This window comes from Pituophis catenifer, unplaced genomic scaffold (assembly GCF_029215685.1).
Source record: "Pituophis catenifer annectens isolate HBS135680 unplaced genomic scaffold, rPitCat1.0.hap2 SCAF_2, whole genome shotgun sequence".
NCBI lineage: Eukaryota > Metazoa > Chordata > Lepidosauria > Squamata > Colubridae > Pituophis > Pituophis catenifer.
In genome coordinates this window covers 149,700,961-149,716,460 of record NW_027256882.1, presented here as the reverse complement: position 1 = coordinate 149,716,460, position 15,500 = coordinate 149,700,961, and the positions used below count along the sequence as shown (strand labels likewise).

The 15,500-nt window shown below is 40.6% G+C and overlaps 1 protein-coding gene across 1 annotated transcript in view; it reads left to right on the top strand.

Annotated features, from left to right (window-relative positions):
• The window catches only part of RHBDL3 (rhomboid like 3), a 142,674-nt gene that overhangs the window by 86,171 nt on the left and 41,003 nt on the right, over positions 1-15,500 (top strand). The window lies entirely within an intron of this gene.

Here is a 15,500-nt window from a genome sequence, read left to right as displayed (position 1 = left end):
CTCCTGGTGTCCTCCAGATCTGTTTGGCTCTAGAATTCACAATCTGCTGACTGGCAATCTTGGGAGCTTTTGTTCAGGACTTCTGAAAGATGCAGGTTGGAGAAAAAGGTTTATTTGTCTTGTGTGCAACCTATAAAGTTTCTGTAAGTGCTTTTCTGTTCACTCTTGCAATAAATGGTGTAATACCGTTTTTTATATTATTATGGGCCTAGTTTTTCTTCTTGGAGTACAAATCCCACTAGTTCATCAGTACAAAAAGTTATGAGGTATGGAAGTTGCATGCTGAAGCCAAAAAGATAACCTCATTATAAGGTTGTTGTTGCTGTTGTTGTTGTTAGTCATGAAGTCACACCCGACCCATTACGACCCCATGGACAACGTTCCTCCAGGCCTTCCTGTCCTCTACCATTCCCCGGAGTCCATTTAAACTTGCTGACTGCTTCAGTGACTCCATCCACCCACCTCATTCTCTGTCGTCCCCTTCTTCTTTTGCCCTCAATCGTTCTGGGCATTAGGCTCTTCTCCAGTGAGTCCTTCCTTCTCATTAGGTGGCCAAAGTATTTGAGTTTCATCTTCAGGATCTGGCCTTCTAAAGAACAGTCAGGATTGATCTCCTCTAGGACTGACCGGTTTGATCTTCTCCAGCACCATAGTTCAAAGACCTCAATTCTTTCACAAACAGCCTTCCTTATGGTCCAACTTTCACAACCATACATTGCTGGAAAAACCATAGCCTTGACTATATGCACTTTTGTTGGCAGGGTGATGTCTCTGCTTCTTAGTATGCTGTCTAGATTTGCCATAGCTTTCCTCCCCAGGAGCAAGTGTCTTTTAATTTCTCAGCTGTAGTCCCCATCTGCAGTGATCTTGGAGCCCAGGAAAATAAAATCTGTCACTATCTCCATTTCTTACTCATCTATTTGCCAGGAATTGAGAGGGCCGGATGCCATGATCTTAGTTTTCTTAATGTTGAGTTTCAAGCCAACTTTTGCACTCTCCTCCTTCTCCCACATCAAGAGGCTCTTTAGTTCCTCTTCACTTTCTGCCATTAGAGTGATATCATCTGCATATAAAGTAGTTATATGGTAGGAATAGGCAATCGCATATTGTCCCTTGTCCTGTTTTGAATTTGCACAATTGAAATTCACTAAAATCACCAATTTTCAGAGGTGCCATTTTTGTCCTTTTGGTTTTGGGACGCCGCACCCTCCCCCATAAAATAGGTGTAATGTGATGAAATGTGCACCTGCAGGAGCAGTGCGGGAGAATTTGGCAACAGAGAGCTTTCCCAGAGAGAGGTCCAGATTAAGAGACTGTGCAGTCCCAAGCTAGAGGCGAGAAGGGGAAAGAGGTTCAGGGTAGCCACACCCTAGAATGTCTCAGGGTATATATATCAAGTAGGTTAGAAGGTTATAGCATTTTAGCATTAGCATTTAGTGCTTTACAGCATTCTCTGGGCACTATACGATGTAGAAGTGTTATTTGCATATTGCCCCCAACAATCTGGATCCTCATTTTACCGACCTCGGAAGAATCGAAGGCTGAGTCAACCCTGAGTTCTGCCACCTTTAAACTCCAGGCTGTGGGACTGGAAAAGTAAATGTATAATTTGAAAGTAAAGAGGAAGGAGAGGTACCAATAACAGCAGAATTATCTAGAATTTTACTAGGTGTATAGACTCCTTTTTGACCTCTCCATTTTTCCCTCTCTCCCTCTCTCTTTCCACTCCTTGGAAAATTATGGTTACTGTTTATCTGTATTAACAAAATTACAACAATGCACATAATTTATTCCCTATAAAATGCTGCTTCCCAAACCTTTAGAGAAATCTGTCTCCATCAATAAAACCCAGGGAAAGGGACAATATTTTGACTTTCCACTGACAGAGTGCACATTCTATATCATGTTTTTTATGGTTACAGATAACTCCAGTGTGCTTGGAGCAGGAAAGACATTGAAGTGGTTAAAAACATCTGCACACCGACCCTCATGATAAAAAGGAGAAAACATTACATTCCAGGTGGATTAGATAACACTTTTAAAATATCATTATTATTTTTTTGCGGGAAGAGTTGTTATGAAGAAGCACACCTTGTGTCTGTGCTGAAGTGGAGGATGTACATTTATTTCTTGTTTGTTATTATAATTATAATTATTTTACAGTGTTTAGAAATACCTCTGTAGCATAGATATTTCAGTTACATAAAACCTATTCTACTTTGCTGTACAAGATCCTGTTCTGTCCCTGTCTCACACACGCACACCAGCAGTCGACCAAGAGTTAAAATAAACCAGCAGACAAGAATTTCCTTTGATAACAGAATTGGCAGCAACCCAGTGGCTGCTTGCCAACAGTCTTTACTTACAAAGGGAGGTTTATCTCCTCCAACCGAAAACATCAAAGTCCACAAAAGCCAAAGAATAGTCAAGTCCAGTCCAAAAATATCAGTCCAAGCAGAGCATATAACAAAGTTCCAGAAATGCAGAATGACTTGCTAGCTTTCAGTTTTGTCCGTCACAAAGCCTGAATGGCCACCACACCCCCTTCTATCCCCTGTGGGGTGTGGTCCAGTGACTCAGCTTAATCTCTGGCACACCTCCTTCTCTGCTGTGCGCGCTTGTCTTTCCGACATTGCCCTTGAGTTTGCACACTTTAGTTTCCATTTTCCATAGCTGAGGTACAGGAAGTTAAAGACTGTAGTCTTCATAAGTTTGGGTTCATACACTGAACTATGATTTGCTGAATCGTGATTTGCTGATTAACCTATCATCTTGGGGTGAGCTTGGGAAAAAAATGTGATGAGTTGCAATGGGAGGCCAATAGGCAACAGTCCCGAGAAAGTAGAAAGTGTGAGAAAGAAACTCACAATAACCACACCTTGATTTTGTAATGGGGCAGAGAGACTTTGATTGGGTCTCAAGATTCTACTGTTATATCAGGGGTGAAATCCAGCAGGTTCTGACAGGTTCTGGAGAACCGGTAGCGGAAATTTTGAGTAGTTTGGAGAACCGGCAAATACCACCTCTGGCTGATCCCAGAATGGGGTGGGAATGGGGATTTTGCAATATCCTTCCCCTGGAGTGAGTGGGAATAGAGATTTTGCAGTATCCTTCCCCTGCCACATCCCCTTCCCCTTCCCCAAGCTACGCCCACAGAACCAGTAGTAAAAAAATTTGGATTTCACCGCTGTGTTATATCCTGCAGCGAGAAAATATTATTTCTAGAATCTTCTTAGTGTCTATTTCTTGACCGGACCCACCATAAAAGGTTGACCTCAATCTTGAACTCTGAAAATTCCTCCTGGCCCCTTTTTATACCACACAAAATCAAGGCAGGGATATGTGGTGGACTTGCCCAGAAGCTAGAAATTACTGGAGTAAAATTAAGATATAGTTAGAAGAAATGATTCATCAACATGAATCATGATTTAAAACCTGAGCTATTCCTATTGGGTATCCTTTCAGAGAAAATTAGTAAAGAAAATATATATTTGATTATACATGTAATAACTGCAACGAGGATAGTATTTGCGCAAAGATGGAAAGCAGAGAAAATCCCTTCGGAAGGGGAAGTGATTAAAAAAAATTTAGGTTGTGCAGAAATGAATAGTTTAACCTTGAAAATCAAAGAAAGAGAAGACACAGAATATTTTAAGATATGGGGACAATTCTATCATTGGTTAGAAAATAAATATAGATAAATAATTTAATAATTAAATAAGAGAATGATAAAATAAAAATATTGTATGGGATGTTGTAAAAAAAAGAGGAGTAACAAGAGGAAGAAGAAGTCACTGAAGAAACACCGAGATGACACACAGAATGACTGATGTATTATGTGTTTGTTTGTGTATAAAACAATAAAAAACTTTTTACAAAAAAAAAATCAAGGCAGGGACTTACACAGGACTGAATTCCTGTTTCTCCTCCCTTCATGGCCCATTCCTTCTCCAAGGTCGTCTCTACATTCCTTTACATTTCCCACTTAGAGATTCAAGAGAGATTTGCTTCAGAATTCACGATCCTTTTGGATTGTTTTGAGATGCTTTATTTCAACTGGCTCACAGATTAGCAACAGTTCTTCATCCATCATTCTCTTCTGAAACCAAATCCTGGGTTAATGGAGTAGAGACCACGAAAGCAAACCAAATGCTGCAGAAACGGGAGCCTCGTGTTTTCAGGGTGAGCCTATTTCTCTTAGCGGATGGCTCTTTAAATGGCCTAAGGATAACACTTTGGCAAACATCCAAGCGAGTACTTAATTTTCAGCATGTAAATGCTCCAGTAGTTTCCTTCACTGGTAGCTGCACTATGTACTAATTATAGTTGCCTGGAGTAGAGTTATAGATGTCAGACTCTCTAAGTTAATGGATGAATGAATATCACAGTGCTTCCTTAGGTTCAGAGTTGTGTTGAATTGTAGGGAAGAATTATGGATTGGTTAGTAAAGAGAACTTTTTGCTTCGGGCTATTTATTTATTAAGTGCCTAGTGCAGACACCACAAGAGCAATAAGAAGTTACAGTACATAAAGCAGGCTTCAATATGACACATATGAACAAAGGGGCTGAGCCTCGCAATTCTGCCACCTTGCCTGTTTTGACTTCCGCTGTCCTGCAGACAGCGCTGTCCACATATAAAACTTTTAAAAAACTACAGCTTGCTATCTCCCTAAGGTACACACCAGACTTACAGAAAGAGAAAAAGAGAAAGAAAGAAAGAAAGAGAGGGAGGGAGGGAGGGAGGGAGGGAGGGAAAGAAGCAGAGGTGGGTTTCAGCAGGTTCTGACCAGTTCTGGAAAACCGGTAACTGAAATTTTGAGTAGTTTAGAGAACCGGCAAATACCACCTCTAACTGGCCCCGCCCCCATCTATTCTCTGCCTCCTGAGTCCCAGCTGATTGGCTGGGTCTTCTTTTGTTGCCCTGCACAGGAGAAGGGAGCTGGAAAGCAGGTTAGTGGGGCGGGGTGGGAATGGAGATTTTACAGTAACCTTCCCTTGCCACATCCACCAAGCCACGCCGGCCACGCCCACAGAACTGGTAGTAAAAAAATTAGAATCCCATTACTGGAGAGAAGAATTAATTACCCTTCTTCAAGAAGTTGAATAGGGGCCCAGAATTTGCTATTCCAAGTCCTCTCCTTTCTACTGTCAGCCTTGTGAGGTAATCCAGACAAGAAATGCATTTAGGAGTACTGACTCTATTTAAGCCCCAATATTAAAATTAACAGAATCTTGCAAGTCTGAAAATACCCCTGTCATTTCTCCCTTTTACTGGCCCCAAAACTAGGGAGGTTCCCTTCTGAGACTCTTTTTCTACCCCTCGTTTGGACTCAGATTTTGTTTATCAGACCATTGTCTGCACCAGGGGTGTCAGACTCAAACTCAAGCCGGGGCCGGATCCGGCCCGTGGGGTGCTTAGATCTGGCCTCCATGGCCACCCTGGAAATAGCGAAGGACCAGCCAGTGGTGCCTCTGCCAGCAAAAACGGAGCTCAGGAGGGCTGTGGGTGGCCCTATCGAGCGCCGGTTTTGCTGGCAGAGGGTTGCAGGAGGCCCTTGCAGCCAGAAACGGAGCTCGGAAGCCCATTTTCACTGGCTCGGGCCACAGGTGCCCCTGACATGAGTGACATCGAGCTGGCCACACCCATCCCTCCCCCCCCCAAGGTCAAACATAACCCTGATGTGACCCTCAATGAAATCGAGTTTGACACCCCTGGTCTAGGATGTGGCTCTTCCCCCTGATTCCCAAGGTCATTCCTAGATGCCATTACATCTGCCTTCTAGTCATATAGTCCAGGGAGAAACGTTTTGCTACCCACCCTGTGCTCCTCAATCCATACATGCAGGCAAAAAGATGCCAGATGAAAAGAAGGCAGAAATCTATAAATATACACAAATACAAATACAGATAACTGTTATTATGGCTGGTCACACAATCAGCCAGAGGTTGACACTTGTATCCCCCTACGGAATTCTTCCCAAGGACCCAGGATAGACAGAATTTGTTATTTGATAGAGTTAAAGATAGCATCACAGGATGTAACATGTTCCAAGTAAAGCTGCCTTTTGCATTTGACTGATGATATTTTGTCAATGCTGATGGTGTTCACGTAATGCTCCAGATGTTTTGCAATTACACCCAAGGTACCTATTACTGTTGGTATTGTCTTTGTTTTCTTGTCAACAACAATTTAAGCTGTTATGCAGCAACACCTCTTTGACTTCTAAAGTCCCAGAGTACTTTAGCTTCTTCATTCTCTATTACTTTGTCTATTTTGTGGTCCCAGAAGTTCTTGCTTACAGGAAAAAAATTGGACTATCTTGCAGATAGTCCAATGCACCGTTGCTGCTACTTTGTCATGTTGTTGTTTGGAATCAGTCTGTGTGATCTTCTTGCAGCAGCTAAGCAGGCGGTCCAATGTTTCTTCAGTTTCTTTGAGGGGGACGGGGGGGCACTTGTTCTCTATTGCTGTCTTATCAATTCTGGCTTTGTATGTATTTGTGTTTATGGATTAGTCTTGTGCAGACATAATTGGCTACTTGTCTTTTTCTTCAACTTTCCTGCTCTTAACCATTGCCAGGTCTTGTTGTTATTGTCTTTGCCTGCTATTTTTTTTTTAATATACTGGCTCTGTAGTACTCTGCCTTACCAGGTCTTTTCTTTTCTTCATTTGATCTTTCTTGTAGGCCAGTTTGATCTTTCCAGTACTCAATAAGCCTTTGTGGTATACTAGCTTCAGTGCATTTTCTTCACTATCCTTCAAATATTCTTCCAATGTCCTTTTTTCTTCATCAACTGTCTGTATATTTCATTCCAAAGTATTTTCTTTTTGGTAACTAGAGTCTGTCTACATTACTGCGTGGGTGAAGGGCATGATTGTTGTTCTTTTTCTGGTCTTCCTATCCAGAGCTTCTAATTCAGCTTGAATTCTGTGCATATTCCAGCTGTGTATCTAATGACTGGAATTGCCCAGGTGTAAATCACCTTGACTGCAATTCCTCCACAGTATTTGGACTTTAAGATCTTCTTCACTCTCTTGATGTATTCACTTCTATCTTCTTCTTGACTTTAGTGTGCTTGAGGTTGACGGCTAGAAGGATACCCAGGTATTTGTAATGATCGTCTTCATCCAGATTCCTGATGTTATTTCCATAAGGTGTCTTGATACCTTCGGTTTTCACTATTTTTCCCCTGCTGAGAGTGAGGATGGCATGTTTATCCAGTCCAAATTCCATTGCAGTATCTTGGCTGTGTATATGAACAGTGCTGAGCAGGGAAACTATTTCAGATGATGTTTTTCCACATACGTTCAGATCATTCATGTGAAGGAGGTGGGATAGCCTTGTTGTTTGAAAGCCACGGCCTGAGTTACTCAGTATTGTTGACAAAGGAATCAGTGCAATGACAAACAGTAGTGGTGAGAGTGAGTCTCCTTGAAAGATATTAATCTTTCCCAATCTATCACCACTGACCAGCAACTATATCTTCCATTGTGCCATTGATCTTTTCACAAAACTTCTAATGTTTTTACTGACTCCTGTTGTTTTTAGGCACTTGATTATCCAATCATATGGCAGGGAGTCAAATGCCTTCAATCCACACTGCATTCAAGTCGGTCTTCCTTCTCTTGCAATTTTCTAAAATCATCATGCCGGTTAGGAACTGATCTTTTGTTCCTCCGCAATTTGGGCAGCGTCCCTTCTGCTCAAGTGGAAACAGTTTGTTTTCAAATAGATGCTGTTGGACCTCATTGGCTACCACACCAGTTAGCAATGTGAATGTCATTGGTAAAGCAGGCAATTGATCTTCGGTTCCCTGCTGCTCTTTTGTTGGATCTTGCATTGTTAGGTAGGTTTTGCCAATATTAACTGACCTTCAGTTTTACCTGCCATTTTCTCCACCATTTCTGCTGTTATTGCAAGTTCTTTCATTTTAGCTTCATTTTAATTCTTATCCACCTTCTTTATCTAAGCTGCATTCTTATTATATTTCTTTGGGTTGTCTCATGGCTGTGCCCAAAACTGCACTGCTCCTTCTTTGTCAGATGTTGACTGATTCACTGCTGCCTTTTTATTAATGGATTGGTCGAAATTATTCAGACTCGCTTGAAACTGGAGATTCTGCCAATAGTGTGAAATTCGATCTTTGTATCTGCTGATTTACTTCGCTAAGCTGTTATTTACTGCTTTATAATTTCCAGTACTTCTTTAATCTTCCTTGTTTCTTGGCGATATATTGTTTCTAGATGAAAGTATTAGTACCATTTTATAATGCCTTGATAAGACCACATTGGAATACTGCATCCAGTTTTGGTCGCCACAATAAAGATGTTGAAGATGTTGAGACTCTAGAAAAAGTGCAGAGAAGAGCTACAAAGATGCTACAGAGTGCAGAGAAGAGCTACAGAGAGGACTGGAGGCTAAAACATATGAAGAACAGTTACAAGAATTGGGTTTATCTAACCAACCTAGAACTAAGGAGAAATTTTCTGACAGTGAGAATAATTAATCAGTGGAACGGCTTGCCTTCAGAAGTTGTGGATGCTCCATCACTGGTGTTTTTTTTAAAGAAGAGATTGGATAATAATTTGTCTGAAGTAATAGAGGGTCTCCCGCTTGAGCAGAGGATTGATTAGAAGACCTCCAAGATCCCTCCTGACTCTTATTATTCTGTTATTTCTTGATCAGGCATTGGCCTTATTGTTCTTCATCTTCTTTTCTTTCATCTCTTCTAGCTTGCTTACATCTGTTCTTAGCATGCTGATCTTATTTTCCAGCCTGATCTACCATTTTGGTAGTGCGTTATTTGTCTTTTTTTTCTGGTTTGTTGATTTTGCACTCAAAGATATTCAGTTATAACCGCAGCCGTGCTGTACATTAGTTGGTTGGAGAAAATGCAGTGGTAAAGGGATTGGAAAGAATTTCAGGAGCCACGCACTACACGCTTTTCCTCCTTTGTTGCAAAATTGAGTGTAAATGATTCTTTCATCATCTATCTTGTTTGGAAATAGGCTTCAGAAGCATTTCAGAAGCATATCTAGCTGTGGTAAATAAGCATATTGTAATAGTGTTCCATTACACATTTCTCCCTCAGGCGTGAATGTATTTGAGAAGGCACAGCATGTATTGTTAGGAAGTAATCTCAACCACTTCCTTCTTTGCATGCTGAATAATCCAATAAACAATTTTAAGGAAAGTGAATATTTAATGAATCAGAGGATGCTTTTTTTTTCCTTAATCCCTTTTCCCTTTTGTATTTTATCCGTCTGCTTCCACTTTTAATAACCAGGTTATTAAAGAAGCTGCAGATCAGCTGTGTGGGAAAAAACAGGATGGCTTTTCTTGGGGTGCGGGTGGGGGGGTTGGACCAGAAAATGTGCCAGGCCACAATAAATTCCCTGTTCTTTCTGTCAATGGTTAAGTATTTGATTCAAAAACCCCAAACCTAAAAATCAAGCAGTAAGTAAATTACGACCATATGGGAACTGTTCTGTATATACAGTAGTAGTGAAAGACCTTTGATAACTAGTGTTTACAATTCAATGAAATTTTGTTGCCCTGAATTTGTTGGATCTTCTCACACAAAAGGAAAAGTAGAATTTTGCTTCACACATGATGTGAGACTTCTACAAAGGTCCAGAACCATAGGGTAGACTGGTAGCCAAAAAATACCTCCAAAAAAAGGCAGGAATAAAGTATTACTGTCCTCTACTACTATTCTCGTTTTGAGTTATCTGAGCAAAATACCTGCAATGAGCATAGAAAACAGATGGAATTTCAATTGCATCAATATGGCCACTATTTTGATACCCCTGTGTATGATCTCTGTGTTTTCAAACATTTGTCCATCACATCTATAAAATGTGTTGACCTAAAACAACTGTATAAAAATAGTTATTCTTTCTGGGGACTTTTTTTTTTAATTACATTCTATGATGTGGAGTGTGTTTCAGTTTCTCTCTCTCTGTCTCTCTCTCTCTCTCTCTCTGCCTGTCTCTCAACCTCACCCACACACAGACGCACAAGTAAAAGTAAAAATGGAATACATGGAAATAAGTTGTACAGTAGTGCAGTCTTGGTTAATGGAATTTTTGCATTAAAATTATTGAAATAAATCTCAAGAGTTTACATGCTTGTTAGGTATGATAAAAGCTAACACATTTACCATTGTTTGTTAGCTATGATGAATATTTAGATATTTTTATAAAATCCTTCATACATTGCATACAAGGGCATTTTCAATTGCCTAAATCAATGCCTTTCCCTTGATGGTAATAAATTACAGTAATATCCCTTACCAGATCACCTTTGCATTTGTTCACATATTAAAGCTGAATCCATGATTCATGCTATTAAGCTGCCCTTTATTTTACACTTGGTATCTTAAGGTCAAGTTGCCACATGCTAGGAAATGTTCACTCCAGTACAACCAACGTTTACAGAACAATTAACTTATTGAAATACCCATGTTTCCCTGAAAATAAGACCGGGTCTTAATTTCTTTTGGGCAACAAAATAAGCACTAGGGCTTATTTTTGGGGGTGTCTTATTTTTTCCTCATGTACGGGAGGCCCACTTCTTCTGCTTGCTCACAGTGGGGCAGGAGGCCACGTGGCGTGCCACTGCAGTGAGACAGGGGCAGTGGAGCTGCACCATGCACCCCGCATCGGCTTACCTCAGGGCCCCTGAAGCCAAGCCACTTGGCTTGTCTCGCTGCCATAGCACCAGTATGTTGCAGCTGCAAGCAAGCAGAAGAAGTGAGCAGGCAGCCACATGGGCTATTGCTGCACATGGCTGCTGGTATTGCCACCGTGAGTGTCGTGAGTAACACCATGAGTGTCGGGGTATGGATGGCCTGGTTGTGGGGGCCCTGAGATAAGCTGGTGTGGGGCGGGTGGGGCAGCTCCACCACCACCCCTCCTTGCCTTGTGGCCATGGCACCGCGAGCAACCAGATGGAATGGGTAGGTGGCTGGTTGTGCAGGCTCTTAAGTAGGGTTTATTTTGGGGGTAGGGCTTATATTAGGCACATACATAAAACATGCTAGGGCTTATTTTTTGGATAGGTCTTATTTTTGGGAAAACAGGGTATCTAGAAAGACTGAGAAATGTCTAGTTTGGTTGTGGTCATATGTCAAGAACTACCTATATTATTATGAAAATAAAATGTACATTGAACAATAAGCCAGACAGCAATATAAATAGACATCCTTAATTCTTAATCTCAGAAATGGATTCTGACTGAAACTTTCCAGCTTTTTCCCTTTGTCTTTACAGAATCTTGCAGGTCCAAGTGCTGAGTAAGCCAAACTACATAGTTAATTCATATTTCTTTTATTGTGTTTGTAGTCTGTCATCATAAAAGAGGTTGCATAAATCAAGAAAAAAATATGTAGTTTGGAAAGCGATGGCTGAATGATTACTCATTTCAATTACTCATAGGTCTCTTGTCTCACACCTGCTGAGGTGCTAGATAATATTGTGAAATAATGGCAAGATCTAAATTTACTCATAACGTTGGAGAAAAAGAGAGGAATTTTATGGACTGTGCCTTTCCCAGAGGGGAATACCCCCCAAAGGGTGCGATTAGGAATAGGGTTGGGTTAGGATTGACTCTCTAGAGTAATCACAAGTTAGGTGGCTTATAAATATGATTTATAAAAAATCCCACTCTCCTTCATTAGCACTGGACAGAAATATATTAGTCAGGGCAGTTTCAAATATTTTACATTTCTATGGGCTCTTCAACAGAGTAGCACTAAAATGCTGTTATCCAGGGCAGAAGTGGACATAAATGTATGCAAACTGAATTAATTTCCTGCCACATTTCACATCCCTATTCTGCATTAAAGTAGGGATTTTGAGAGAAAAGCAGAAGAGAACTCTTCAGAGGTGGGTTTCAGCAGGTTCTGACCAATTCTGGAGAACCGGTAGCGGAAATTTTGAGTAGTTCGGAGAACCAGTAGTAAAAATTCTGACTGGCCCCGTCCCCATCTATTCTCTGCCTCCCAAGTCCCAGCTGATCAGGAGGAAATGGGGATTTTGCAGTAACCTTCCCCTGGAGTGGGGGACAGAATGGAGATTTTACAGTATCCTTCCCCTGGAGTGGGGTGGGAATGAAAATTTTACAGTATCCTTCCCCTGCCACGCCCACCAAGCCACACCCACAGAACCGGTAGTAAAAACAAATTGAAACTCACCACTGGAACACTTCCTTTGGTGCCAATTACTAGCAGTAGAATCTCGGATCCCACAGCATGATCCTGAGAATCTTCTACTGCTAGTAACTGGACCGGCACCAAAGGAAGTGTTCTCCTCTCTGCTTTTCACTCCAAATCCCTACTTCAGTTCATAATAGGGACCTGAAAGGAATTATTTCATACATTTATCTCCACTTCTGCCCTGGATAACAGTATGTACTATTCTGTTAAAGAGCCCTTAAAAATGTAAAATATTTGAAATTACCCCAACTGATACATTTATGTCCACTGCTAATGGAGAACAGTGCTTTTTTATAAATCATATTTATAAGCCACCTAACTCATGATGACCCTGGAGAATCTCATTACAAGAGCTTCTAAACAGAACTTCTGAAGTTTTTAGGATTTCATCTGGGAACGTTAAGTGTTCTATTAAAGCACAGAAAGTATCGTTTCTTGTTTCTTTTCTTGCTGTAACATGAGTTGTTTGTTTTTGAGGTAGGCAATTACAAGAGTAATTATCTAGAGAGATGTCAGTTGGTTTCCCGTTCTTTTTTTCTTTCATTGCATGGTATTATTTAGTGCTTTTATATGTCCGGATTAAATGGTTCTCAGTATTGTAAGCACCTAGATAGGATACAAGTAACCAGTATATAGCCCGTTGATAAATGAATAAAAAATGAAGCTAAGTTGGGGAGAAAATGAAGAGGGTTTTAAATGCTGTTTGCTCCACTCAGCAAGTATCATTTGTTTTTACATATTTACTGGAAAATCTTTGTTTTCTTTGACATCCACATATTTAAACAAAATACTGTAGCTTACTGCAGGTGGTCCTCCACTACCTGTATATGACAATTGAGCCTAAAATTTCTGTCGCTAAGTGAGACATTTGTTAAGTGAGTTTTGCCCCATTTTACGACTTTTCTTACCATGGTGGTTAAGTGAATCACTGTAGTTCTTAAGTTAGTATGTAACATGGTTGTTAAATGAATCTGGCTTCCTCATTGACTTTACTTGTCAGAAGGTCACAAAAAGTGATCACATGACCCCAGGACACTGTAATGTCATAAATATGAGCCAGTTGCCAAGCATCTGAGTTTTGATCATGTGACCATAGGGATGCTGCAACAGGTGTAAGTGTGAAAAACGGTCATAAGTCACTTCTTTCAGTGCTGCTGTAACTTCAAACGGTCACTAAATGAACTGTTGTAAGTTGAGGACTACCTGTATTTTGCTCATAGGTGACTGAGCAGTGGGGAGCAGTAGAATATTTAGAACTGACTCTGATTGTCCCCATTTATAAACTTAGATTATCTTTCCCATCCCACCATAAAATTATTGGTTTTGTCTTCCCACATCTCAATTTTCTGATGTGTTATAGGGGGTCTCAAGATACATAATTAAACAAGCATTTTGTAACAGGAGCGGGCTTGTATTACACTATGTGTTTATTTGACTATATGCATGCGCATCATATTTGAAGCACGTGTTTAAATCATGGGTACTTAAGGAAAATGAGATACTTGAAAAGACCGCAGTCAAAACTCTGAAAAATACTAATAATTTCTTTCAGAAAAACTAAGGCAAGTTCAGAAGACGTATCAGGATTTGGAGCGAATTACAAATTCAGGGAATTAAAATAAAATTCTAATAAGATAGATATGAGATTTCAGTACGATAGCACAATCCAGGGAAAATAATGTTTACATTTGAGAAAAGGAGATCTTATTTAATGAGATGAATATGCTGGTTTTGCAGAAGCCACCCAACTATATGTGGAGACACACTAAAAGAGTGTCAAACCAAGTGACTCGATCATGGGAGAATTTTCTGCTCAAGCAGTTTTGAAATAATGGGGTGCTGGGCTAGGGCACTGGTTACTTTAATGAAGTTGAGGCAGGTGAACACCTCGACAGGATGTCTACGGAGATTCTCAATTATCCAGGTTATGGCTGTTTCAAAGGTGCTTTTCAAAGAGGGCGCTGGACTTCCTTGGGTTTTTGTCAGGGAATTGCGCACCAGGTAGCCAAATGGAAATCGGAGACGCTGAGACGAACTTGTCATTTTATATAAATAAATACATTTTACATCTATATTTACAGCAAACGAGATTAACAGATTAACAGAGTTGGAAGGGACCTTGTAAATCATCTAGTCCAACCCCCATTTCTGACAGATAGCAGTCCAGTCTCTTCTTTAAAGTTTCCAATGATGAAGCTCCCACAACTTCTGAGATAGTCAGGCAAACAGAAGCATCATGAGATAAATCACAGCGCATACAGGGCAGACAGAAGAAAAAGACGGGGGGAAGGGGAAATTCCCCCTCCACACCCATAGTAACCAATCAGAGCGTAGATTGCCTCATACAGGAGCAAGTGGGAGCACTCTCCAACCAATCAACTGCAAAGGTGTGTTCTGGTTCATTGTACAAGCCCACTGTTCCAGCTACTAAATTTAAATATCTTAATAGGGGTTTTCTCCCCCCTTGAGAGGATGTCACTATTATGAAAATAATTCAGGGATTAGCTGAATCTAATAATGCAGTACCTAACAAGCAGAGGTTACAGTGCTTCTGAGCAGGAAGGTATTTTTTGACAATTAGAGTATATAATTATTGTATTGATACAAGTGGACAGGTGTCACCAGCAGACAGGTGACTGATGGTGAATTATGACTGAAAATTCAAGGAAGCAGACATGCTTCTGGCAGTGTTACAGAGGTTTTCAGTCTCTTTTGCTTTCCTAGCATTTTAATTGATTGGTTTAACCTGTGTGATTGCTGTATATATTTGCTGCTTGTCTTGTTATTTTCTTAACCTGCCCTTTTCTTGTTCTGTGTTGTTGTTTTTTTTCTCGTCACTCTGGGATGATTTGCATCACATTCTTGTGTGCTCCCCTTCTCCCTGAAGAAATTAAAGACAGTTTAAAAATGATTGTACATAACAGATGATAAATAACATTTATCGTGGAGGCCGCTTGCGCCTCAGACCCCTTTCATTCAGGACAAGGCTTACAGCGGTGTAATTAGTTTGTTTTGAAGCCGTTTGGCTCAGCTTGAAGCAATTACCCATGTACATTGTAGGTATGAAAGGAGGAGGCCTGGTCTCTGAAATCTTGTACAGATGAGCCAAAAAGAAAATGATCAAACACCAGTAAGCAACAGCACCAACCCGGAATGCTAATGCTGTGCTACTTTCTCTCGTGTGCTGAGTTAAGTCTTGGCAGCTTTCTACAAGCAGATGTTAACAGAGCAGCAGTCTATAGGAATAAAGAACTCTCAGAAATGTTTCTGGCAATTGCAC